General features: G+C 38.5%; 4 long non-coding RNA genes across 7 annotated transcripts in view; 3 read left to right on the top strand and 1 right to left on the bottom strand.

Moving 5' to 3' along the window:
• The window catches only part of LOC112552750 (uncharacterized), a 227,803-nt gene extending 202,493 nt beyond the window's left edge, over positions 1-25,310 (top strand). For all 4 annotated transcript variants that reach the window (XR_016138807.1, XR_016138806.1, XR_016138809.1 and 1 more), the window contains 3 exons: positions 24,132-24,380; positions 24,760-24,933; positions 25,208-25,310. This is a non-coding gene — a long non-coding RNA (uncharacterized LOC112552750). The remainder of the gene's footprint in view (positions 1-24,131; positions 24,381-24,759; positions 24,934-25,207) is intronic.
• On the top strand, positions 16-7,686 carry LOC148936969 (uncharacterized). The gene is made up of 2 exons (XR_016138813.1): positions 16-1,520; positions 6,745-7,686. It is a non-coding gene; the product is annotated as an uncharacterized LOC148936969 (long non-coding RNA).
• Positions 19,267-21,766, top strand: LOC112552751 (uncharacterized). The gene is made up of 2 exons (XR_016138810.1): positions 19,267-21,084; positions 21,469-21,766. It is a non-coding gene; the product is annotated as an uncharacterized LOC112552751 (long non-coding RNA).
• Positions 21,633-27,964, bottom strand: part of LOC148936968 (uncharacterized) — a 112,565-nt gene continuing 106,233 nt past the window's right edge. Inside the window, exons 3-4 of the long non-coding RNA XR_016138812.1 lie at positions 25,426-25,567; positions 21,633-25,278 (exon numbers count right to left, since the gene is read on the bottom strand). This is a non-coding gene — a long non-coding RNA (uncharacterized LOC148936968). The remainder of the gene's footprint in view (positions 25,279-25,425; positions 25,568-27,964) is intronic.

The following is a 27,964-nucleotide window of genomic DNA, read 5'->3' as shown; positions in this document are numbered from 1 at the left end:
CTCTCTCTCTGCGTCAGGACAGAAATACACCTTTGGTTATATTAATGTTCCTCATTATGAGTCACGATATGTAATCGATGCATAATTTCGCCCGCATTATGTATTCAAACTGTTCAATTTATGTCATCTTTCTTTACCGCGGCGAGTTTAAGATAATTTGCAGCCACTTAACATTTTCTTTACAGGTGATAGACACTCAAGAGCGACTTTCAATCATTTCCGTTCTAAAAAAGTTTAATCCTTTCTTAAATAATTATAAAATGCTCTGTGGAGTCAATTCGTATTAAAAGTTCGATCGCTTCGAAATTTTCTAACGACAAAAAAAAAAATATTAGACAGAATTTTCAACAATTAATATTAATTTCTTTCAAAGAAAGAAAATGATGCGTTAAGAGAATTCGTGCTACGCCAATGTGCGACATGTCAAAAACCATAAAGGACTTATCGCCCGATCCGAGCGTAATCACTTTCCCGGCGGGGTTGGAAGTCGCGTACACCGCGGAGTTTCAGAGAGAGGGAGGGTTGACCGGCGAAGTAAATCAAACTAGAATTACCGCCTGCTTAGCATACGAACCAAAGTCTCCCAGGAACAAGCAGCGACGAGGGCTGGAAGAAGGGTAGGAGAGGGTGAACGACGACGGCCGTGGAAGGCAACCAGAAATAATATCGCCATGAATACAAGAGTGAGCGCCATTACACGTAATTGTGATCTATAGGTGTCATATATTATAGCGTCGACGACGTATAAAGGGCGTTCAGACTCGCACGCGTAAATCCCTGTCCCCCCCTGTGATCCCCCTCCCCCCGCTTCCTGCCCCCTCTCACATCACCATTTTCCGTTGCTGTCCCTATTGCGGTGTCTGCTCGTCCCTCAACAGTGAGTCGTCCTCGTTCCACAGCTCGAATCATCCCTTGGTGAAATATTTACGAGTATAATCAGCCCATAGAATAAAGTAACCTCCTACTTTTCTCGGTGGGGGTACACCTCACCCCCCCGACGTTTACTTCGTCTACGCGTGTGATATCATCTTCGGACGTGGGGGAATAAATTGATTGGCCCACGTCATCCTTAAATCTTTCTCCGATATCAATATACATTTCTCGAACAACGTGTTATACGACATTCATAACTAAATTCCTGAAATAAATGTCAACGAGATGATCACGCGACGTGTCTCTCGTGACGTTTGCGTTTGCGTCGCGAGAGCATTTGTTTCGTTAACGCGTCTTAGGGGGTGTCAGGGGAAAGGAAATCAATCATTTCACGACGTGCCGCTTCACGCGCGATCTTCAACTGTGCCCCGGCGATATTTTGACAACTCGAAAATAGCGCGACGACGTCGAAGCTGAACGACGGCGCGTTCTCCCGTTTTCTCGTTCCGTTCCGTTCCGTTCCGTTCCGTTCCCTTCGCCGAGCTGAGGACGATATTACGCATCACGGTGATGTATCGTCCCCGCTGTTCGAGGTGCGTCACGGTACGTTACGCTCGGACCGCTCGCCGCGAATAAAATCATTGTTGGTAAGTGATTAATGACTGTGTTATAAGAGACCGACCGAGCGCAGTTCCTCGCCATAAACTTCGCGACACTTTCGCACTGTTCACGTGACCGATAACATTTCCGAAGACGCGGGAGCCGCATTTGTTCCCGCTTCGGAAACGTCGACCTGAATACGTCGGGGCGACGTGAATAAAAGCCATTCGGAAAAGAAAAGATCGATGCGCGAGGAAATTTTCTGATAATTAAAACTCTTGCTTTCGAACACGTCGTTTTCTGTCCCCGCATTTGTCATTCTCGAAACAGGTGATTGACAATTGGTCTCTCTCTCTCTCTCTCTCTCTCTCTCTCTCTCTCTCTCTCTCTCTCTCTCTCTCTCTCCTCGCCCTCCTTTTCTCTTTTTCAACGTCAAATAGCTCATTTGAAATCTAACTCTTTTCAATCTCACGTAAATAAAAAGACATGCTGTAGAGATATTTGCAGAATTTTTTGACACATGGCTTTTGAAATTTGGAGAATTGCCATTGAATGTGGAAATGATCGCATGCAAAAACCGGTTTCCGATTTTACATTACGTCCAGCTGTTTGAAATGCAATGTCGGTCAATAAATCAAATTATTCGTTCACTTTAGAAGTTCTCTTTCAACAAAAACGAAAAATTATCGATGTACCGATAGTTCGCGAACGGCAAACACGCTGGGAGTTATGGATGATTCCGGTCGCGTGGGGGGGGGGGAGAGGGGGGGGGGGAGAGAAACGGCATTAATGATTGAATCGTAGAAGGCTCGCTGATCGTATCTCAGCAACGGCGACTCCAATCTACACAATTTATCAACGGGGTACCCGGGTCTCTCACCCCGTGCTTCTTTCAGATTGATGTTACTATAACAACACGTCAGTTATTCATTGTGCGCCCGGCAGTGCATTAATCAAGCCCTCGCTCTGACATCAAATACAAATGATATTTTATAGCGTCGTAAATCTTCGCCGACTGTCACCGTTCGTGGGCGTTTGCTACGAACGCGTCTCTTGGGAGCCACCCACCCCCCGTCCGGTTTCCCACTTGCCTCCTGACTACGGTCCTTCTTGCCCCCGCGCCATGCCCCTTTCCGGCATCCCGGGGTTTAGCTGTCTGACTCTTGCCTTATCCTGGCAGCTCTATTTAGCCTACTGATTCGTCTTTTTGACTCATCCGAAGGAAAGGAAAGACGCTCGGTTTCGCATTATTAATCCTCTTCAGTTTGATAAGCGTTATCGCGTCGTTTCCTACAAAAGTCGAAGAGGGAAAAGGAAGACTTTAACAATCTTGTGAACAATCTTCCTAAACTACACGTAATAACCTTTAAAATTTTAGAGATTAAAAGAACTTTACGATGCATTAATTTTATCTTTAAGGAGTGTAAATAAAAGTCAGCTTTAGGTTTTGCTTTTTTACTTTATCTATCTCAAATATGTATACGACATGTTTTAAGTTTATGTTTTTAATCATAAAAATGTATCGCAAGATGTGTGCAATGTATCGAATTTGGGTTCGTGTACTTGCTCAAATAAAACTGTGCGAATCCTTTCTGCGAGATTCTAGATCAAAGTTTCTTAAATGTAAGTCTACTGCCATCTGTAGCACTGTACGCGAAACTTGTGCTTAGTTGCCGATAAACCCAAATCTGTATTTAAAAAGTTGTTAAACTTTAATTTTTTTATTACAATGAATTTAAATTTAAATCATATTATTAGAAAGAAAAGAAGAAAAAAATATTAATAAAAAATGTTATGTATTATATCATGCATAGATACAATTAAATTAATTTTCGAATAAATACATATTTCAACATTATCCTGCGAATTTTGTATAAATATAACTATCTATAACTTGTATAAATATAACTATCGCGTATGTATAACTATATACTTATTTTTTTATTTATTACATATTGTTCATATTAAATTTATAACAATTTGCGTTTCAATGGCATGGCAACGCATAACCGTGAAGAGAGTAGCTGAAGTAACAACGCGTTCGCGATTACTTTGATAATTCACCGCGAAGCAATAGCCCGGCAAAAGAGAAACGGGCAGAATGATAAGCCGGCATTAATTGCTCCTGCGTTCGACCGGGTGTACACGGTGTAATAACGCGATCTTTGTCAATTGACTGCGCATTTCGGAGTCCGTGAGCGAAATTAACCGCGAGCAAGTCAACCAGCCGGAGAGACGGAGAGCACCTGGCTCCAACATCAAATGAATACGATGGCGTGGAACGAGTGGAGAGGTGGACCCGCGTTGCTCTCGATGGGGAGACGTTGGCCCCCCAGGCCATGTCCATCACGTCAGCCGCGGTAATAAGTTTGAAATCCACATCAAGCGATTAATAATGCTCCGGCGAATCGCAAAAAGGTGCTGCATTGCCTCGGTAAGAGAGAAGTTATTAAGCTGGCCCGAGGGCCCACGAGGTTGGCGGCCATGTTTGCTGTCAGTAACAACTCTCCTCCCGCTTTGCAGCGTTTTGCCGGCGGTACGGCGGGCGCCTTTCGCAAATAATAATTCTGCAGTTTGCCCCCTGCTCCTTTCCATCCCCCTCCCGTCTCTCCCCCCCCACTCTTTCTCTGTCTACCTACCTATCTCTCTTTCCTCCGGTCTCCCCTCCCCTCCTCCCCCCCCCCTCCCCGTGCCAACTCTTGCACGATTCGCTAGAGACTGGCCACCGTTGGAGGCCTGGTCAATTAATTTATCGATGAAACGTTATATTGAGAATTTATTTCATCGGCTGCCGCGACCGCCGTCGGCTCTTGCGAGTCGCGCGGATTACGGGCGTGCCGTTTTAACGATTATGTCCCGGATAGTTAGTGTCCGGTGAGGTTGTCGGTTTATCGTCAGAAGTACCGGTGGCCGTACATTTTCGGAGGGAAGAGTCGTGTCGCGCGACTCCATTCCGTGAGAACATCCCGTAAACGGATAAGCGCGTGAAATATTCTTGTAAATTAACAGCGGCGTACCGCCGTCACATAGATGTGACAAGCTAAATCGGCTCGTTTCGCAAAGGACAATCCGAATAACGCGGCGTATAAATTATTATTTTAATTAGGTACCGACAGGAACGTTTCAATAATTCCGATGGCAATGCGCGCCGGTGCGTATTATCGTTCCGTTCCGTACGATTTCAGCGCGAGCCGTTGCGAAATAAATCACAGTACTGACGCTAACGAACGCGCGCTAGGAGGGATCACGTGGTTCCATTCACGTAAAGCGTTTGCCGATAATGACGAAGATATGGTCGGAAGATTTATTAGCGGCCGACGGGTGTGCGTGCTCGCGCGCGCATGTGTATAGAAACGAGTGGAAAGCTCGTTAGTCAGGTTTGAGTTAGGTAGTCGATATGGACGTCAGGCGCAATTCGTTTCGTTGCCTAATTATAAAGCCCGAAGCCCTTGGGGGGGCTCGAGGCGGCGCCGTTTCAACTCGCGAAAAGGAGAGATCCGCTGGGGCCTCCCCCCCCTCCCCCCCGCGCGGATTTTATAAATTACCCAGGTGGGCTCGACGACGTAGCGCGGTGTAAAAAATTAAATTTGCCCGATAGTTTCCGTTGCGGCAAACGTTATTGTTATTAATGCTGGGTATTAATTAAACGGCTCTCGTCGGGGCAGTCGATATATTTCTCGTTGTGCGCGTTTGTAGTCTCTTTCATTAGGATGTTTTGCGCGTATATTTTTGTAACGATTAGTAACTTGTTTCTATACGCGAAGGTATGATACATGTAATATTTTTCCATTTATTTTTACCGTGCGTGTTTTTCCTGTAGTAACGTTTGGTTATTATTTCTGTAAGAAATAATAGAAGTAGTAACATTTGGGCTCTAAACAGATACGGCCTTTACAGCATTCTTTTTTTTCCTTTCGCCTGACACATATTTATTTATTCAGCCGTATACCGCTAGGCATTCTTAATGACTGCCATATATTATTCAAGTTGACTAACTGGTCAACTCAACTCAAGACAACATGACGCGTAAAAAATTTAATTTGTTAGGTAGTAGCTGTCGCTGCCACCGTTATTATTATGAGTGTTCCGCCTTAATTAGCCGTACTCCGGGATGGGGAAAAAAATTTACAAGGAGATTGGCGAAAAGTTCTACACGGCGGCCTTCCGTATCTCTGCGCGCTACGGCATTATTAATTTGCATCGCGTTGGTATGATAATGAGAATCTGCACGATAAGTTGGGGACGCGCGACCTGCAATAAACAAAGTTCTTGCGAAGCACAGCCGATAAAAGAAGCGACCGTTACAAAACGTGTAGTTTCGATCGGCGATTAACGTTCACGTAAGAGGCGTACTCACTTTGCGCCGTTCGCGCGGCTTATCGCGGCGGATTTCGCGGAATCGGATATGCATCGGACGATTTCGCAACTTGAAAAACTCGCCAGAGCGCGATTTTCTTTCCCTTCGCGCCTCGATGGAATGATTTACGAGCATATAATTTATCCCACATTATACCGCGCCGATCGCACATACGCGGGACTATGAAACCTCCGCGCGCACGGTAAACATATGGTAATCAGGCGATTTGACTCATCAAGGCTCGGCTTTGTAAATGGCACGGATGTCCTCCGTAATTTATGCGATGCACGGCGCGTAAGTGCGACCGGCGGAGAAACAAGCGAGCGCTCACCTCGACGCACTATCATTAAATTCAATGCGAGCACGAATTGCGTATCTCCACTCGCCTGTCTGAACATGTGCGCACTCCGGTGCTCCGGAGTAATCGTCGTTTCTCCGACCACAGACAAGATCGCGACTACGGATCACGGATGACCGAGAGAGTATTCTTGCATTTCTTAAAATATTTGTAGATAAATAATAAAAGCTCACTTTTCGTTGAGGTCAACTTAATTAATTTTCGACGGAACATGAGTTAAGATTGAAAAGATTGAGAGAGCTGTAATTGGAACGCGCTAGAAGAGAAATCGATATTTCGCTCAAGCTAATACGAGTATATTTAAAAAGTTTCATTCTGCTGATAATGATATGCTATTTTATAGAGAGGTCGTAGAGAGAGGTTAGATAAATCTACTACGCACGATTTAATATTCACGATTCTTGATTTAGGTTCGATATTATTATTAGCTCATATAATTACTGGCGACTAATGCTTTTACAAATCAGAATGAAGCACGAATGGAAAATTGTAATTTCGGCTGTAATTTCATAAAAAGGTTTAAAGACACTTCTTAACTGAGGGAATATTTTTTAAGATTTTTTTACAGATAACTTCTAAGGGATGACGAGGGTGTACTATTTATGGTTCGCAACATATCGGACTCATTAAAATGGGGAAACCCCACTGCGAGAGAGAAACCATCGCGTCAGCAATGAATATATTATGAATGTAAACTCGTCATTAGTCATGTTAATAAAGCAATTATTTTTATTGATAGCCGGTAATATCATAAATTAACCTGATATGCGAGACTTATAAATGGAGACTTATAAATATGTAAGGACCCAGGAAGCTGATGGTATTAATATTAACGTTATGTTAATAAATATATTAAACGACAACGAATGTCTTTCTGAACGGCAATTTATTGCTATCTGTCACATCGACATACTGAAATCTTGGTGATATTATGTATGCGAGATATGTTCTAATTGCATTGCGTATTAAAATATTGAAATTATCCGAGCGAGATTAAACTTACTGTTTATTGTAATGCAAATTCGATTAGACATTGCTTCCATTAATATAATTTAATAAGCTCAGTGCTTACAATACAATTCAATAATAAATAAATGCTCAATATTTATATATGTGTATTATACCGAAAATTACTTTTTTGAATTTATATCGTGTAATGTTAAAGCGAGTAAAAAATTTCTGTAAAATTATTCAAATGGAACAAAATTAAATATAATAAATTTATCACACATATATAAAATAATAAACTACATTATATTATTATATTTTTATATATCATATTTGATATTTCCATTTATAAATATTTAATTCTGTTAAATATTTAGTGTATCTATCGTCAGATGGCAAAATAGAATATTTAAGAGAATAGATTTTTAGAAATGTTTTTACAAAGATCAAAAAATTATGAAGCGAATGAATTTTAAAAACGTCACAATTGCTTTCTGAGATCCTGTACTTTATTTATTATGTATAATATAACAAATATATCAAACTGAAATGAATTATCCATCTTTTATCAACACTTGAGCTCTCTGTGCGTGCATTCGCTGTATTCAGAATATACGGTGTTGTACCAACAGCAGATATACAATCAGTTTAATTTGAACGCAAAATTTTAAACAAGTAATCAGCTATCGGTTCTGTAGTAAACTTATTATGTCGATAGAAGATAATTTTTAATTTGATAAAAATTTTATATTTGACGAAATAATCTTTCTCATGAATAAATTTATCTCTGTATTAAATTTAAAGTATTAAAGTACTTTTTTATTAAAATATAAAAAAAATTATACTTTACACGTTGTTGCAATTATCTACCTACACATTGACATTATGAACGTGATTAATTGTTATTTGATTACTATATATTGATGACTATATAATAACAATTTTTGATGAAAATGTCTGTATATATATATATATATATATATATTTATTTATTTATTTAATTGCAATATATATATTTAATTTGCAAAGTTTCGATAATTAATAGGAATAATTAATAGGAAAGTCATTACAATCGCAATTTGATTTCGGAAAAGCGATATTTATACTTGTTTTTCAAGCGGCATCGCGGATAAATCATTATTTTCTGATAGGCGATTCGTATTAGTTTGTTATGTTTGTTATGTTTATTATGTAAAAGAACTCCCACACGAGATATTGTATGCTATCAGCGAAATGTTATGAATATCGTAGTATACCCGCCGGTAAATTGCCTCGAAGTAGTTCCATTGCTATCGAAAAGGCATGCATGTGTTAGACATATATAACTGCGTTTCTGTAAAATTGGAAACATTTCCCCGAGGGAGTGTAATAACTGAAATAGATAGTACTATTTGGCACTTTGAAGATCAATCGTATTTCTCAGAATATTGTAATGTAAAGTATGCTTATTTACGACTAGGTTAAAAAACACAATAGCTTTGACCCGATTGCATCAACGTTATTTTCGCTTTTGGTGCGGTTTAATTTATTTAGAAAGAAAAATAAAGACAGACACATTATATTTAAAGCTCGCCTAAAGCCAAAATAACATTGGTGCAACCGAGCTATAAACAGAATTTCATCAAATATAACGATGTCTAACGAAAATAATATAATTTACGCTGTTAGATATAGCAATTCTCTGTGGATATTCCAATACGCGTTTGAAAAACTCGTAACTCGCAAGAGAACGTGAATATGTGATACGAATGGAAATGCAGCAGAGATTTTGGGAGCATCGTTGTAACGATGCGTGATATAAAGCTACGGATTGCGATGGCGCATCGTTATTTCCCGTCAACAAGAAATTAAAAGTGCGAGAGAGTTAACGATCAGCGTGGAATGAAACCGCGCGCCATTCTCAATTATTATCAATTGCAATTCCGCGACGGAGCGCGTGGAGGCACCTCCTCACCGGATTGTCGAATAAACGTTGCTATTTCATTTATTTCGCCCGCCCGTGAGAGAGTTACAGTCCATTCCAGTAATTACTACGGATACACCATTATGTAAAGGCGAAAAAAGGGGATCGGACAGGTGCGGGCAGGAGGATGGGGGGGGGGGGAGGGTATACAGTGCGCATTTCAATTTGTCGCACAATTTTCTAGAGACGGATGGGTAGGGCGATCCGTTCCCGTTTCGCGAGCGAGATTACAGTCGCGTAAGATTTAATCACGTGTCCGCGGCGTGTTAATGCTACAAATTACGCTTTATCGAATTTCGACAGGATCGAGGGAGGGATTCTCGCGGGGAGGAAGGTCCCTCCCTCGCATACAGAACCGGACATTGGATTACGCGTGAGTTTAATCACATCGCAATGGGTCTTACGCAAAATGAGTTGCAAAATTGGTCGCAGATGAAGCGGGCTCGCTACCAAAGAATCATCATACTAATGAGATCAAATTACATGGGCAACGAGAGAGAGAGAGATACGCGATAATTATAGCCTGAATGTTAATGATGAGTCTTTCCGTGTGCATCCGGCTCGGAGACCTCGCGGCTGATTAAACATCATTTTAAAAGCATCGAATGTTTTATACATTGCTATTTCGAAATAATTCCAGGCGATTAAGCTTTGATTAAGGCCGATAATTAAAATTCGTCCGTGATAAAAACAGTCGCGGTGCGTTTGTTCGGTGCGGAAATCGCACCGAATAAACGAATACATACATAAATACAAATACTCCGATACATTACGATTGTACCTTGGCCTTTGTATCTCTTTAATATTTAACGAACATACTCGCTACTCTGACATAGCTGTTTTCTATAAGACTGGCTTCGACGAAAATGACAAATGTAATAGACTAGAGATTTTCGCAGCTTATTTTCAAATATTTCGGTCGACACTCTCTCGGTAGAAATTGTGGTGCAGCATTTTCCCCTATACGACTGAAAGCTCTGTCAAATGTTCTCAACGACATCCAAACAGACAGGAGCTACGAAGTAACAAATCAGAAATATGAGGATATAGAGAAGACTTTCCATGTCACTCGCTGTATATTGCGGTAGAAGTAGCCATACATGTGCTCGGCTCTATAAAATACATACTGTTCTGAGATGCCATGCCGACATGATATAATAAAATGTAGCGAAAACATTTTTAAAAATTTCTACGTGATTCGAAAAATGCTTATAAAATTGGATAATTATATTAGAAATTATATATATATATATATATATATATATATATATATATATAAAATTACATTAACTGCATGTACATCAACATTCTTCTATCTTACTAAAAGAATACTTTGTGAGAATGTTATACTTTTAGAGAAAAACATTTGGTTAATTCCACTTATTCAGTCACAAATTTTAACAGAATTTTCAACACAAGTATCAATTATACTTTGTTAATATTCTTAATGAACTTTATTTGATAGACGTTGTTATACGCTTATTACATAAAGTTATATTCTTTTTTGTCTTCGTTCACATGACTCTTCTTCTAAAAGAGCTTTGTTTAAATAAAAAGTATGTCGTACGTATGTCTAATTATAAATCTTTTGATATTATTAGCTACTTTAGCTTTTATCTCGGATTCGCGTATCTCTCCCATATATAAGCGCTCACGCTGACGATAGATAGATCGCTTATATCTGTTCTCATCTGAGCACCAAAATACCGCGATAATTCTTAATGTTACGGAATTAACCGACTTTTTTTTTTATCCTCTAGATTACCAGCCATAAAATGTCACATGTTACGCGCTACGTTGAACTCGCGTTCGAGCAAGCGTGCCTTTCCTCTTCTCTTGTCTTGCGGCACTTTTTATGCCAGCTTGTTCTGATCCGCGGTACGACAGTATCAGTGCTTGCGTGAGAAATCGAACGGACGCTATTCTCGCTCGATTTCCCATTATTACTTTACATGCGCGACGGACGTGAGGTAAGACGGACCGGTAAAGAGAGAGCCTGTCGAAAGCCGAAAGCATTTTCCCGACACGTCTTACGGCTCGAAAAGTTCCCCATCTGTATTTGTCCCGCTATAAATCGCCGATACGGTTGCCGCAGCTGTATCTCGCTCACGTTTTGCTTCGAGTAACGTCCCACCGACGTATATTCCGGTCGCATGAGGGAGGAAGGAACGATGCAGGAATCAATTATGATCATAAACCCGGACATGCAAGTAGACGTTCCGCACGATTCCATTCGCGAAAAATAAAGCTTTTATGATGTATCTAATCAAAATCGCATGTGCGGAAGCAATTCTGCAATTGCGGGCGGGTCGCGAAGAAACACCGCTTTAGATCCTCCCGAGTTTTATTCACTCAAGATGACAAACGCGATTCAATATATTCACGAGATCAGTATTAGACAGTCGTATATTTAGGGGTCACAACGGCGCAGGCTAATATCGATGATTTCCAATAGGAAAAAGACATTCCGAATTTATTGGTTTTGAAATAACAGTCAAGCCAAATGTCGGCTCTTGAAAATAGATCGTAAAAGGCAAGATCAAACAGATCAGTAGATCTCTCTGAGATTCGATTAAATAATTCAATAAACGTTGAGAATAATATCGGTGTCAAAACGAACATAATTCTTCGCGAGATCGAAATATAGCTTAATATAGCTTCTCTTCGGGGTCTACCGTAAGTTAGATTAGAAGTGGATTATTAAAGTAAAGTCGTTTTAAAAAACAGCACTTGGAATTTGGAGTAATCGAGCGAGCCCTTCAGGAGGAGAGAAGGTACAGAGTTATCTGTCGTAATAAATCTAAGTGAGGTGTTATCTCGCGATATTGGCCCAACGCGCGAAAATCGGAAATGCCCCGAACGATGCGCGCGTTCTCATCCCGAAAGTCGCTGACGCGGTCCCTCATTCGCGATAGAGTCGAGCTGTCGGACGTCTTTCAACATTGGGAACGAAGGTGTATTCCCATTCGAGCCGCTTGGGGTGACTCCATACTCCGGCTTGCGTCTATCTGTTGAGATTTCCTGAGCTACGTGATCGGGGTGCGGATGGCACTGTCCGTGAGGAAACACGCCGGCACATATTCTGACGTGGGTTCGCGCGCGCTTTTGCGACCTGGGATGGGGTGTCTCGCAAAATTGTATGGGGCGAGAGGATCGTCGTCTCGATACTGGTATACGACCGATCGAAGTGATTCCCCGTACGCTGTTCGCGGGAAACAGTGTTATTTCCTGGAAAAAAAAAAAAAAAAAAAAAAAAAGACAGCGCCACTTTCCAACAATCAGAAGGAATCGTAGTAATCGTGTAGAATGAATAGAGCACATATGTATTTGTCAAAGTATAGAAGAGAGAAAGTAATAAGTAAAAAGAGATATGAGTAACATCAAATCGACATGGTAACAATATTTCTTTGTAATTTTATTATTTTATTAAATTATTAAATATTATTATTTTGTTATATTATTAAAAAATATTATTGCTTTTTAAAAAGAAGAATTTATTCTCTTGTAAAATATTTGTATTGTACATAATCTTTATTTAATTCTAAAAGAAGATCCAAGAAAATTGAAAATTATTTTTTATATAGTATAGTGCAATTTTTTCTTTTTTTTTTTATTACCTTTCTAGTTTGTAGAAAGCGTTTCTCTGAACTTTGCAACTGTTAAAGTAATTATATATAATTTAATTATAGCTGCAGCGGATTCTAGTTTGCCGTTAGGTCAGAAGTGGCCTGTAATTAATTCGGGCATCCTCGTAGCCAAAAGCTGCAAGGCGCGCTCGTGAACAACTTGCAACTTGCTACCGTCAATTTTCAGACGCCCGGAAAGGTATTACTTTTTTGTGATACAAAATATTGCATATCATTTGTTTTTGCGTGTCCTTTACAGTATCTAATAATAAATCTAATAATAAATTGATTTCTTTAGAAATTTGAATTCAAGTTTGATATTGCAATTAATAAATTGTGAATTGTATTAAAATATGTTTGAGTTTATAAAATAAAAAAAAATTTAATTACAAAAGACAAACATTTATTTCTAAGTGCGAAATTTTGTTTCTTTTTAAATGTAACTTTATAAATTTTAATCTGCGATACTGTTCGGATTATCACGATGATCATTCTTTGCAACAAAGACTAACGGTTGCGGCTGCAAACGAAAGGCGAAAAAAAACCAATATTGTGCCGCTGGCAGCAAATTTGCTAAATATTTATCGCGACCGTGCACGATATGTGCATGACTACCCACGTATTTCGATCAAAAATTCATGCAGTACGGCACAGTATATTTGCCTTTACAATATGTGGAATGTGGAAACAGTCGACATATTTAGCGTTTTTGATTCAAGCAAAGATTCATTCACAAATAGCGGTTTTACATAAGATTTTCGTTGGATCTGAAAAAGGAAAGATTAAGAAAAGAAAAGATTTAATTTAAGATGTAAGAAAATTTTAAGACAAATTTGTTCTTGATCGTATCTTGATATTGAAAATTATCAGTTCCGATCATGATTATTCCCGAAATTTCTCTCTCTCTCTCTCTCTCTCTCTCTCTCTCTCTCTCTCTCCCTCCCTCTCTTTCTCTCGAACAGTTGTAACGAAGGGTTGTTTCGATAAACCAACAAAAGGGCGGGCTCGTGGTGGATTCCCGGGTAAAGTAAAGGTGTAGAGCGACACGAGTAGGGCAGGGTTACGGATACGGGGTTACGGCATTACTATCCTGATAATGGAGTGGCGGTCAATGGGGCGATAGATCGCGCCGTGGAGACGGCGCGCCGTAACGCGCGGGAGCCGAGCAAGCTCCCGAGGGAACCGCTCACCCCCTTCGCCTGCCAGTTTCAGACCACGTATAGCGAACGTCGTCGTTTCACCCCCCTGTCTTTCTCACGGCTGTATTCGATCCCCCTTCTGCATTTCCGCCCTTTCTCTCTCTTTCTCCCTCCCTCTCTCTCTCTCTCTCTCTCTCTCTCTCTCTCTTCCCCTTTCTCTCTTCCACCCTTTCTCGCCCGTCGATTCCTATCGGCCGGAGTAGACGTTTCCGCGCCGAATGCGCGTTCTTGACGTAACGTAGGGTCGCTACCGCTCTTGCAAAAGCTGTCGCTGGGAAACTGCAGTGCGCCTGGACGAAAGTGTTTTCCAAAGTCGATGATACTCGTCACGTTTTTCCGTAGATAGGTACGAACGCGCGCCTGTCGAGGGAACTCAGGATCGTCGGATCGCGGGCACCTATGAAAGAGTTTTACAAATACTATCGCTCCACGATTTTATTGGCCGAATAGTACGCGTCTTTATTATTTATTTCGTATTATTTATTTTGTGTGATAAAATTGGTATTGACTGAGATACACGTCGAAAATGCATTTATATACATGTATATGACGATATCCGAACTGGAATTGCATTTGTATTTGTTTGATTCGTGATAACAAATCCGTAGAACGGTATAGATGCTCATATTATACCGTCACAATTCAACTGTTGTGTCAGCCTACCGCAACTATTCGGCACTATAATGTCAAATATTGACAGATAATATTACGCGCGTTCGTGATTTCCGCCGTGATTAGAAATTTATGCGGCGTTATATATCAATCCGATTTTATAAGCAGAAAAATAAACAGTATTACTTATATTTTGCCATAATGCAACACACTGCAGTAATATGACGTGGTCACTTGACGTGCTTGTTGTTTATTCGCGTGTTTTTATGAGCGAATCACCGGATGAGTAATTGGCGTCAATAGCCTGGTCAAATTAGACAAGCATTCATTATAAAATGTTTGACGAGGGGATTTATGCGAAATAAATATGCCTTAGTCACGTTGCGAAATATTAAGGGAGGATAATTGCGAGATATGAATAGTACATAAGCTTGGGAAATTGTCAAACGTTGATCCAGTCAAGCTTTGATTATCCGTGAAACATCACACAATCCTCGTCCTGAAATAATATTACTCTAAAGTTCTCTGAGTACGACCGGGTTCGTAAGATTTATCGGACGACATAGTGATACAGCGTTGTTTAATTATATATATATGGAAATCTGTGAAACAACTATTTTTAATCTTAATTACGTTTAAGAAAAGTCAAATGTTTCGACTCGAATTTGAGTTATCTTCAGTGACAAAAATATAAGGATATATCTCTGAATCCAATCAGTGAGCTCAACCATAAAAAATAATGATAATATGTCACTCACGTCGATTCATTAAGTGAAATTATTAATTACTAGATAAATTTTCAATGTGAGATGATACATTCAAAAAGAGAGAATATTATACAAAATGATTATCATTCATCAGATGAACACAATAAAAAAAAAAACATATAAAGTAATATAAATCTCATTACAGTAATACATTATAATAGAAGTTTGTTATACCTCCAGTTTAAAGAAATAACTGAGAGCAATAATGATTTTAAAGATTGACAAGAAACAAAACAAGTCTGTAATTTGCTTAAGATAGAAACATATGCGTAATGTAAATATTCAATATCAAACTGTAAATTTAAGCTGTTAGTCTATCTTTTAATGAAAAGCATTTCGGAATTCTATTACGTTCGTAAACCAAAATTTTAACATTTTTATGGTTGAGTTCACCGATTAGACTTAGAGATATATCCTTACTATATTTTTGTACTAAAGATGACTCAAATTCGAGTCGAAATGTTTAGTTTTTTTTATTAAATATAATTAAGATTAAATGTATAATTGTGCACTGTTTACAGCGCTGATTTTCATTAATCATATAATACTCATTTTTATCATATCGAGAATCTTTTTTGTTAATATTTAATTAATATTTAATTTAATAGAGAATATCTTATGACATAATTGTAACAAGTCTCGTGTAATTTGTAATCAAAAAATTATGATTTGCGTATAAATTAAATGAAAAAAATACTTTTTTCAGGATTATCAAATATAAAATTATGCCCCGGTGGTCTCGTCCGGATGAAAAATGTAGTCATGTTCCCCATGCGCGCAACCAACAGTTCAAAAAATGTTTGAACAAGTAAAAAAACTCCGATTGTGAAGTCCGCGCCCTCTTTCTGTGCTCAACGCAAGCCGTGGGCGCGTTGCCGCTTCATTGTGTTTCTGTTGCGTTGCAGTTCAACATTTTATATTTTTTTCCTTTTTTCTCTGAATAGAAGCTTCTTAACATTTTTTGATTAGGATATCTCAAAGCAGTTATAGAAATTCATCAGACCATCAGTCTCGAAAGAGAACACGAAGATTTCGAGAGACTTTTAGGGAGAGATCACGCGAGAGGCGACTGGCTAAGGTTAGATCCCGCCATATTTCGCCTAATGCATCGCCAAGCCTTCCTTCGTCCGACGAATCATGGACCCTTCGAAGATTTGCGAGAAGATAGTAGATACTCAAAATACATTAGAAAGCTTTTTGGAAGCTCTGGAAAAGATTTTTCTTTGCGCCTTGAATACAACGGCCAGACCGAACGCAGGACGGCATGTGCAATCGAGGCCGTTAAATCTCGTCGCTAAACTTCAAGCGAATCAATGGCGGCTCGCCGGACAGAGGCACTCCAGACAGCGAGCCGCGCGTGACGACCCCGGTCCAGATCCAGATCCCGGATGCGCTAATTCAAGTAAAAACAGCGAGGAGACTAGCTTTTCACCTATGTGCATAGAATAAATAAGTGATCGACAGGTCCTCCAAGCAACTGCAGGATACCACTCATATCCTCTCCTCCTCCCCGTATTTTCTTGCCCATTTTCTCACCAAGCAAGGACTTGCGATAGCGAGATTAAGCATCTATCGTCTAAGGGAGCTATAGTCGCCACCGTCTCCTCGGATGACCAATTCTTATCCTTCTTTTTCCTTGTTGAAAAGGCGTCAGGTGGGAAGCGTTTCACACTAAACCTTAAAAATCTGAACTTATATCTCTCTCCACAGCATTTTCAGCTGGAAGAGCATTTCAAGCTGGCGTTCAGTAGTTCAACTCATGACTGCAGAATTATGGATAGCGATCACTCTGGACCTAGAAGATGCTTACTTGTTAGTGCCGATAGCTGAGGAACATCGTCGTTTCCTCCGCTTCCAGTGGCGGCAAATCGTCTACAAATTTACGGTCTTACCATTTAGTCTGGTCACAGCCCTGTTTATCTTTACAAAAATAATATGGTCGGTGGTAACATATTTACGAGCAAGAGATTTCTGCTCTGTTGTTTATGTAGATGATTTTCTCCTCCTTAGCCCTTCAAAAGAGGAATGCCTACACAAGTTAAATAATTCTATCGATCTGTTATTATCACTAGGTTTTCTAATTAATTATTCAAAATTTCAATTAGATCCGGCGCAGAGCATTAGATAAATATTTAGGATTTATTTTTGTCAAAACTTCAATCTATCGCAATACCTCCACAACGACATAATAATCTCCTAAAGTACATCTTAAAATTTTGAAAGAAATCTAAGTGTCGTACTCAAGTCTTTGCAAGCCTAATCGGGTCTCTGATTTCAATTTGCCCCGCAGTACAATATGGTCTACTTTACACTAAAGACTTTGAGAGAACGAAACTTCTAGCTTTAGCAAATGCTAGAGGCAATTATTCAGCCATGATGAACATCCCTTTCCAGCTGTCAGATTTTTTAGTGATGGATTAACATATTTTCAAACCCGTCTCAGGCAAATGTCATCCGTTCCGACTTCGTGAAATTTTCTTAGATGTATCTTTATCATGCTTTATGCGGCGAGTTCCATATCCATGGGTGATGATCCAATCATGACAAGTCCAGACACATCTTCTGGAACTCAAAGCAGTTTATTATGCGTTCCAATGTTTCGCGGCGGACCTCAAGGACTGTAAGGTTCTTCTTAGAATAGACAACACTACGGCCTGTCAATTAGTTCGGCTCTGTTCAATATCTTCATCTGGCAATAGCTAAGTAAATTTGGCACTGGTGCGAAGACTGCAACATTATGATTTTTGCATCTTACATCGCCTCAATCGATAATTTTATTGCGGACCGCGAATCCAGGATAATTGGTATGGACAATGGTGCCAGTCCGCCTTCCTTCACATATCAGCTATTCTCGATCGCTCTGACATTGACCTCTTTGCATTGGTTATCAACGCTAAATGTACAACCTATGTTTCCTGGTTCCCCGATCCAGGTTCGATGGCAGTTGACGCCTTTACTCTTGTGATTCGATACAAGATTTTATGTCTTTCATTCTTTTACCAAGGGGCTTCAAGAAAATATTGAACGATGGAGCGGAAGGAATAATGGTCGTCCTCTGGTGATCCCTTCCCAGTCCTGGTTCCTCTTATTTCATCGGCTACTGATTCGGTGAGCCGGTGATTTTTGAGCCTGCCTACAATCTTCTGTCTTCTCCTTTCAGAGACTGTCATCCGACGTGGAGGACGGCAAGGCTTTTTTATCAGGCAGGCGTTTATCAATCGCAGAGTCTCACCAGAAGTCAATAATGGCAGCAACACCATTCACAATATCGATAAATTTGCTACGGAAGCATAAGAAAAAAAACTCATAATTATCTTAGAGCAAGACTCGCTCTACCACGAGCCATCTTTATCCTCTTATAAGTTACAATAATCTTCTTCGCACGTGACGTGAATATTTCAACACGTTAAGTAATCAACGTTAACAAGAAACTTTATATTATGCGTATTATGTATTAGCTGTATTATCACATGCTACGTATTCTAATGTTTTATGAAAATTTAATGAATTTTAAATAAATTCACTTCAAACAAACTCACTTCAACAAGCTTTTTTATTTTATTGCTATTACTATGCTAAGTATTTCTAATTACGTACTGCTAAAGGCGAAAGATGTATTATATGCTGTGTCCATATAATATATGCACAATATATAACGAGATAATATCAACAGTGTTCAAATTATATGCATTATAAGAATTACTATTCAATATAAATTGCGTTATGAGTATCGTATTTCTCAATGGGACGTAGATAATAAATTCACATGCACGCGTTTATTCAAGCGGGCATGTTATCACGAATCGTTAATCAATGACGTTGAAGTAGCTGATAAATTGTTTTTTTTTTTTTTCTAATGAATAAAGAGATATATGATGATTTATGAATATCCTCTCAATGTTTGTGAAGTCACAGAGACGTCTAACAATAAGTCCTATATCTGCTCGTAAATTCAAAACGCATAGAATCTGTCATAAAAATACCTGCTTGAGGATAAAGCGACTCACTTTCGAAACTAGGAGGTAAATGCCTCGTCATAGGGAGTCAAGGCAACGCCTATGCGGCATGAATATTTACTATCGGAGGTGATTTTTGTAAGCTCCGAAGGACTAGCGAGTTCTCGATGGTTCTCAGTGCCTTTCAAAAGCAGACGATGATGTATCTCAGAGATTTCCCTGGCCCATTTATGCACTCATTTTGATTTTGCATTTTATCTTATATATCAGCATTGGGTAAAGGTCTAACGTATCCGCTATCATTATAAATAAAACATTCTCTCATCGCTTCTCCGTGCTATGAAAACGATTAGACGAAGAGGATATTTCACGATCGTGATACTTTTAGTATAAGATTAATCAATCTGAATGAAAATTATTTTGATCGATAACTATTAATTTTTACAAATATTCTCTGCGGTACGTTAACAGTTTGTGATAATTGAATATTTCATCTAGATTTTAAATATTAATGAAATGTACGTTAATTTAACGCTGTTTTCGTGTCTAATGTAATATATCACGGCACTTTCTTAATAGTGAATTTCTTCAAGCAAAGAAATAGGCCACTGGTTTAGTATGAATCATCTTGTAACGTCAATGACGTCGCGTTTTACCGATGGCGATAGAGGCAGCCCGTTCCACTTTGAAGTGAACTGCGAAACGACATTGGTTACGATCGAAATAAATGGTCTCTACGATAGAAGACGGAGGAGGAACGTTAACGTGATGGAGGTAGAATTCGTCGTAGTTTTATTCTGATGTTGGGCTCACGTTCAATCGTGCAGGTGGAAAGGAGGGGGAGGACGAGGGTTGCAGGAACGTGGGTGGTTATGGGAGTAGCGGTAAGGCGCTGCAGATTCTCAGAGACGGTTCGATTTGCCGATCGCTAAAAGAGTCAAATAAAAGGCGGGGTTCCCTTGCGAAATTTCGTATTGATATCATGTATGCTCGTTACATTCGAATATAAATACGTATATAAATTTGGCGCATCGAATATTTAATTTTCGAATTTCCGTTTCACCGAGGTTTTTATATAAATTTCCGTATAATTATGACGACGAACTGATAAAAATTCGCGATATATATATGCAGATGCGTAATATGATAAATAGAAAAATAAAAAAGATAATACAAAAATTAATAATAAATGGTAATGCACGCGGTATAAAGTATTGAGTGACAAATGCATCATATATCCTATCTCATTGCTCCTCGCCTCACATTATTTGTCCCCAGCGAAAATACACAATGACAGAAAGCAAGGAGAGAAAATTAGAAGTTTAAATGTTTAACGGGGGGAGGGGGGGGGAGTTCCCGCTTCCCGCATCCCACACGCGCACGTTTCGGTAATTCCGGTTTCTTTGAATTTCTACCTCCAGGAGATATTCTTTCATACATACATTCTCTCGTACACCGAGAAAGCGTCGTGAAATACAGAGAGGAACGGGTTTTTCCCGCATGCATACACACACACACACACACACACACACACACACACACACACACACACACACACACACACACACACACATTTGCTTGATAAGTATGAAAAGAACGTCCCTGACTGCTGTTACGAGCGAGATAAGATTCGGTACTTCCCGTCAACGAAATAAAGCGCGTGCATAATGAGAAAGCATATATATATATATATATATATATATACATATATACATATGAGAGTGAGAGTATATAACGATATTCGGAGAAGATAATATCACACTTCTCTAAAGCGTGAGAAAACGCAAGTTGATCGTATCATTCGTAAACATATCAGCGAGAAGACGTAAGTTAAAAATATTTTCCTATATTTTTTATTTTATATTTTACTTTATATTGAAAATTATATCATAGAAAGAGATAGAAAATTATATTATTTAATTTTTTTGGTCGTTATAAAAAAGCAATTTTGAGTTAATGCTGTTGAGTTAACGTTGTAAAATTCCATATTCTCGAGCTTTTAATATGCTTCGTTGGAATATCTTGAAAGTAGTTTCAAATATATTGTGCCGTCAACGCTTTCGTGCTAATTTGCTATCTAACTCGATATTTAAATTACGTCTCTATATATATATATATATATATATATATAAATAATTATATATATATACTTGCCTTTCAGAACGCAATATGAGACTTCACTTGTTCATCTTTGCTCTGCTCTTGACAGTGATGGCAGCCTTTGCGTACAAATCTACGGTCAGATCACCGCCTCCAGGTGGTTGGAAACCTTTCCCGACTTTTCCCGGTCAGGGACCTTACAATCCGAAAATTAAAAGATATTAAAGATATTAAACGATGATTTTTATTAATATCTATTTATATTAACATCACGTACTGAAAAATGATGCATCTATTAGAACTGCTCTTGCTTTTGTAAAACGATCAATCATGTACAACAAATGTTGAGATAAGACGACATATGGAGATTTTGTAATAAAAAAATATAAATTCAAGTATAATCTAAATATCGTTTGTTATTTCACATCCTTTTCTTCGCTATCGTACGTGCAAAACAATCGAGGGTGTATGAAATCGTCGTTCTGAATAAGAAATCTTAGGCTCTCTACACATTTGTTACTTTTGCTTTTTAGATCACACGCGAAATGTAACTGGCGCAAACTGGTTAAACTTTTAAAACGTTTCTCTTATCACGATGAATATCCCGAATGTAATTTCGTTACGTTCGATTTTTCCCCGGGATTTTCGAATTGGTCGCCCATCGGTTTTCGCAATCCTATAAACGAGTGACTCCTCGTTGTCCGTGGATCTGATAACGCTAATTACGCTAATACATTATACGAGCGGAAGCCCCGAAATAACGAGTGCGCCACCCAGCGCTCCATGTGCATCTCGGTCGCATTTACCTCTGGCAATGCCTATCGCGTAGGTAGACGAGGGTGTCCTAATTACCTACCGCCCGGCGAGACGCCTTCTTGCCCGCATGTAAACACCTTCATTACCACTGAACTGCTCCATAAAATATTTCCCCAGGATAGTTGTTCGGTATAGGTAATAACCCCAATCCACGGAACTCTATAAAACGCCGCTCCTTATGGACGCTAACTTAGTAGAAAGATAATTATCGACCGTTATGTCTGGCTAGCTGATTACATTATCGTTACGATGCCATAATACGATCGCGAAATGAAAATGCGGAATGCGATCTCCACGCGTAATAGCAACTTGTCGTAATACGCTCTTAACGTTTGTCAACGGCAAGTTATTCGCTATTAGAGCTACTTTTGTAACAAACGAAAATAACGAACGTCATTTCCAATGTAACTTTCACATTGCAACATGATAATTGAGTTTGTAACGTATCATAAATCTGTTTGCGTCACAGAGCTATAAAGAGAATATTATCAGATCGGTAGAATCGGATCGTCGTAATGGAAAGGTAAATTATTTTGTATATATATATATATATATATTTTGTGCAAATATTGCTTCGTATACGCTCATACCATGCTTATTAAACAAATAATAAATTATTCTGCATATAATTAGTAATGTAATCAAACGTATTGCAAATTGGCAAAGAATAATGCTCGGCTAAATATGTGCGCTGGAATAATTTTCAATTTTCCGTTTCTCGAATCGAATATCCCCTTGGTCATAACTGCAACGCCCTCTAACTGTAACTATCGGAGCCGTACGTTTCGTTTTGTGACAGTTAATAAAGCTGGTCGTTTATAGTCAAGCCTAATATATTTATTCGCTTCTTCTCACCGCGCGCTTAGAAAAGTAAGACAAAGTAGAAACGTTGTTGGTTTCTAGACCCCGGTGATGTAAGGTTTAGGAGACGTCTCGCTTTCCCCGCGAGATACCACCCAGCTTTCTCGTATCAACGAGTAAACGACCTCAAACTCCAGCCGCCCTTATATTTCATGCCCAAGTAAAAGTTCCTGTTCGCGTACCAGCCCGCGTCGATACGTCCCTCCGTCGCGGGCAAGTCCCCTCGCAACTGAGAAAATGCATTCTTACGAGATAGATGGTCCCATAATTTTACGCGAACCGTACGCGCTTCTGAAAATAGGTAATCTTCCAGCAGTTCAAAGTTTACTTTCGTATCATGCCAAGCCGGGCGATAATATTTATCTACAGTTCACGAGCGAATCGTATATTTAATTTCCCCCCCAGTTGGCACAGAGTGTATCAATGACTTCTGCTGACACGCGTTACGATGGCATTTTTGAAAGTACGACGTTTTAATGTTTACTTAATAACACGCCATCCTCCAAATTTGCGCACTTGAGATATTGTCGAAAAATATATATATATATATTTTAAGATTTCGCTCATACGTAACATATGTTTTTATTTTTGTTGCTTTTTCCTCGCAAACTCACTAACTTTTTTAACTCTTTTGATTGTTTGTATCATTGTTACATAGTTTGCAAGTTCTTTGCTTTAACTGTGTAATAATTTTTATTTTTTTGCGTTGCTGGCTCAATTATAATTCTCTTTGTTCGTTCTCTTTTTTTCTCTTTTTCAAACAGTCTATCGCGCAACAGTGACTCCACTACTTTTGATATATAAATAAAAAAAATATTTTTTTCTTTAAATTGCTCGGTACTCTACAAATGTACAGACAGCTTGTTTAAACAAACTTTTTTTCAGTTATCGTCCATGCAATTTCACTCTAAAATTTCACGTGTAATAATATATATTATGTATAGCAATAGTAACCGTAGAAGAATAAAAAGATCAGATTGTTACCTGATACTATATAATATTAATGTTCGCTTTAAAAGAGCGCTTTTGTGAAAATATTTGAATTACACTAGTAAAAACTGTGCGTGAAATGTAATGACAAAATTCAATTTACAGATAGTCTCCGAACATACGAAAAGCGCATGCGCCTCGACTGACATCGGTAAAATCACGTCAGATCATCAACAAGAGATATGATGTTACTGGCTGCGATTATGGACGTGCTGATGGACACAGCCTTAGGGATTTCCCCGCAACTTGGGATTTCTCGCATTGTTTTTGGCGTCTTATACATCAAACGATGACGATATATAAGTAGCATGCGTAGTCGGAGCATGATTCGTATTTTGCTGCAGTCAAAGTAAGGTATAGTAAAATAACTTTTAGATTCGATAATTAAAAATCTAATTCTTGTAACTTTGTATTGTTAATTATTTTATAATAGCATTAATTAAATCTATATAATATATCTATATTGCTCATATACAATTGTTAATAAATACACTCCGATACGGCCCGATACGACGTAATAGAACAGCTTTAAAGTCAGAAGTGCTTCTAATTTGATTTAGATTTGGTGCGACCTCCGGTGCCGCAAAAAAATCCTAAATAATCGTCTGGCATAGCTAAAAATAACGAACTGTTTTTATTTGCACGTACGCGAAAGTTAAATCGAGAAATCAATAGTATTGAATTATACATGCGATTTTCTTTCCCTATAACGACATCTTTCATTTCTTTACAGAGCAACATATTCAACATGAGGTTTGCAGCATACATCGTGACGCTGTTAGTTGCAATCTGCGCTCTGTTTGCCGATACTCATGCACTCCCGAAACATAGACTTCGCTTACCAGGAGGCGGCCCTGGCTATGGCCCATTTAATCCTCGACTACCTTGGCCGATACCATTGCCAAATGTAAATATACTAATCAATATCCACATCATTTCCAGCTACGCAGAATATTCGATTTTTCTTTCGTAATGGAAATTGCAAATTTTATATCTCAACATATTCGCGATAACAGAAACATAATTAATTTATATTAATTTTTCTTATTAATTTAATTTAAATATTATATAAAAGTAAATTTAATCATTGTTTTATACGTGCACTGCATAAGTATTAAATTAAATCTATTAAATTAACTTTATTGAAGTTATTGAAAAATATTTTTTTCTCATTTTTACAGCGTGACCATTAATAATCTGAATTAAGATTTTAATTATCATTTTAAAATTGGATCAAGCTGATTGGTTCTATCTGAAATAAAATTATTTTATTGTTAGTAAAAATTGTTAAATGCATTAAAAATTGTATGTTAATATATATTAGTAAAAAAAAGTTTTTTTTATGTATTTTTATATTTGTATATTAAATAAATTTTATTTATTGCATATTTCGACTTACTTAGTCAGTGTTCCTTTCCCCTGAAATTTATGGTGTACTTGCAATCAGTTCCTATTTTATTCTGTAATACCATTGGATTTCCTCGCGTAAGCGATCACGTAAAACAATCAGAGACAAAGACACTTGCTGGAACAAACTCAATCTGTAAAACATTTTCTGCCGTGAAAAACGATATTTCAATTAAATTTCTAATCAAATGGTAGCATAGCAGTTCGCATCTCGGGTACATAAATCGCGTTAATGGAAAATGACTTTTCTTATTAGCAAGTTATTTGCACTAGCATAGAGTGCCGCAAAAGAAATATTGCTTCTAAGCTTCTATCCAGCGGGAGTTCGCGAGCTGCAACGAAATCGATACGCGTGCTTCCCACGATATTTGAAGTAGACATTTTATCCCGTGTATTAATAACGTAATGCGCAATTTTGTCAGTCATCTCTATAGTTTATTAAATTTCTTACATAAACTCCGTTTAAGTACATGCGTATTTCATAGTTCGAGTTTATAATAGCCATTTAGTTTTAAAGCAAATCGAGCTAGTCCAGTTCAAGGGAGAGTAACCCCGAGGAAGAAGTATCCAACCATCTGTAGCAAGTGTTGCATGCGACAGCATAATGTAAATGGTGAGTTTGGTAAGATCCTTCCTTGTAATGAACACAGTGACGTTAGACGCGGTTGTATAGCCGAGAATTCTCTCTCTCTCTCTCTCTCTCTCTCTCTCTCTCTCTCTCTTTCTCTCTCTTTCCCTCCCTCTCTGCTCTTGTGCATTTTACGGAGTTCCTACGTTAATGCGATAAGAGAGCAGTCTCAGTCGAGCCAGGCCATAACTTAAATTGCTCGCTTCTTCGTCGTAGCTAATGCGAAGCGATACTTAAAGCGGAACAATCGCGGCGCGCCAGTCAGCTTTATTCCACGCCCATTTTGATCCGACAAAGCGTTCGTTATCTGCCTTGCTGAACGCACCGAGTTTCTAATGAGACGAGAATTAGAATAATAATTTATAATCACGTAATGGATTAGACGAGCCGAGTAAATTGAAAGAGATTTTCCGTGCACATCTGTTTAGCAAATAACATTTAACAGAAATGGTAGTGACTTTTAGATGCGCGATCACTCGTGATGATAATAATGAGCTAATGAGAGTCCAAGATTCGATCAACAATGAGCTAACAAATTCAATTTTTTTAGAAAATTAACAATATCCAAATATTCAATATCCAAAATATCTTATTAATTATTAGTCCAAGTCTCTTTACTTTTTTGGACACTAATAATAATAATAATAATAATTTTTAATTTGAGATTTTTTATCTTAAAATAAAAAAGAAAATGTAATAAAAATTAAAAATTAAAAAAACTATGGAGACATAATAGAATTGTATAAATGATTGCGAATATAAGCACATCATTGCAATTCAGAAATTTCTTTTTATAATCTTGAAAATTACAGTTATAAAGTTTATAAAATTTTTAAATGCATCTCCAGTCTCCGATATATCTAAGTTTGATTCAAATATTCTGGGAGCGTAATTAGGATACTTTAAGTGGGAGCAAGGCTAAGTGGGGCAATTAACGAAATACTTTGAATTTCGACATGATTTTCCGGATGTTGACGCCGAGATGCTCTTGGTAGGAAGATACTCGTAAGTCTGTCGTTACATTACACCATTCTGCTTTCTTGAACCCGAACTTCACAAACTGCAAAAAGGTCTTCTCCACGTTCTCTTATGTACAAAGTTAAAGTACAGATTGCGTTCCATACGCAACTTATCCAAAAGAGATACATCAGAGTTTTACTCTGCATTCGGGATAAGTCAGAGGTCTATTGATTGCTAACGTCTACTAAATGCGCACGTGGAAACAATAAAATTTCCATGAAACTCTTGGGTATCGCTAGTCACTAAGGGTTGCATGCCAAGAAGGAGGGCGGCACGTAGTCCGGTGTACTCGAAATGAGGGGCATCCTCGAGTATCGTTATACTGTTTTTGCTCCCTTGAATCCAGGAGATGCAATTAGAGGTCTCGCTCAAGGAGGGTAACGTAACAGAGAGGTGGGCTTGACTTTCTCCTATCGTTGCACCGTGTTTTTCCAATTTTCTACACAGAGAACTTGTCTTCCGTATCGCTTTGCATTATTCATGCTGGCCTACTTGTACGTGCAGCAGTTTCGGGGTAAATTCTTTTGCTCTCCCCGATGTTTATCATAGCCGAGCGCATTAATGCTGCATCTGTCATGCGCATTGGTTTATCCGACATAGCGTACCTGTGACTAACAGTGAGCGACACTTTGTTCTTTCGATTCAGATCCCTCATTCACGGACGTAAGCTTCGGCTATTGGCGAACGTAATGGCATTCGCTAATGAATACCGGCAGTGAAATTAAATCGAATTGTTTGAAGAACAATTGAGCTTATATAACACAAAATATTCGACGAAGACGGGTATAAAACTCACTCAAAAATAAATGAAAAATGAATTTCGACGAAATATCGTGAAAAAATATCCATCGGGGTAATCACTCATGCCTGGAAAAATACGAAA

This window comes from Pogonomyrmex barbatus, unplaced genomic scaffold (assembly GCF_055798465.1).
Source record: "Pogonomyrmex barbatus isolate J1 unplaced genomic scaffold, ASM5579846v1 scaffold18, whole genome shotgun sequence".
NCBI classification, from domain to species: Eukaryota; Metazoa; Arthropoda; class Insecta; order Hymenoptera; family Formicidae; genus Pogonomyrmex; species Pogonomyrmex barbatus.
Note: the sequence above shows the minus strand (reverse complement) of the source record. Positions and strands in the feature narration are given on the sequence as shown.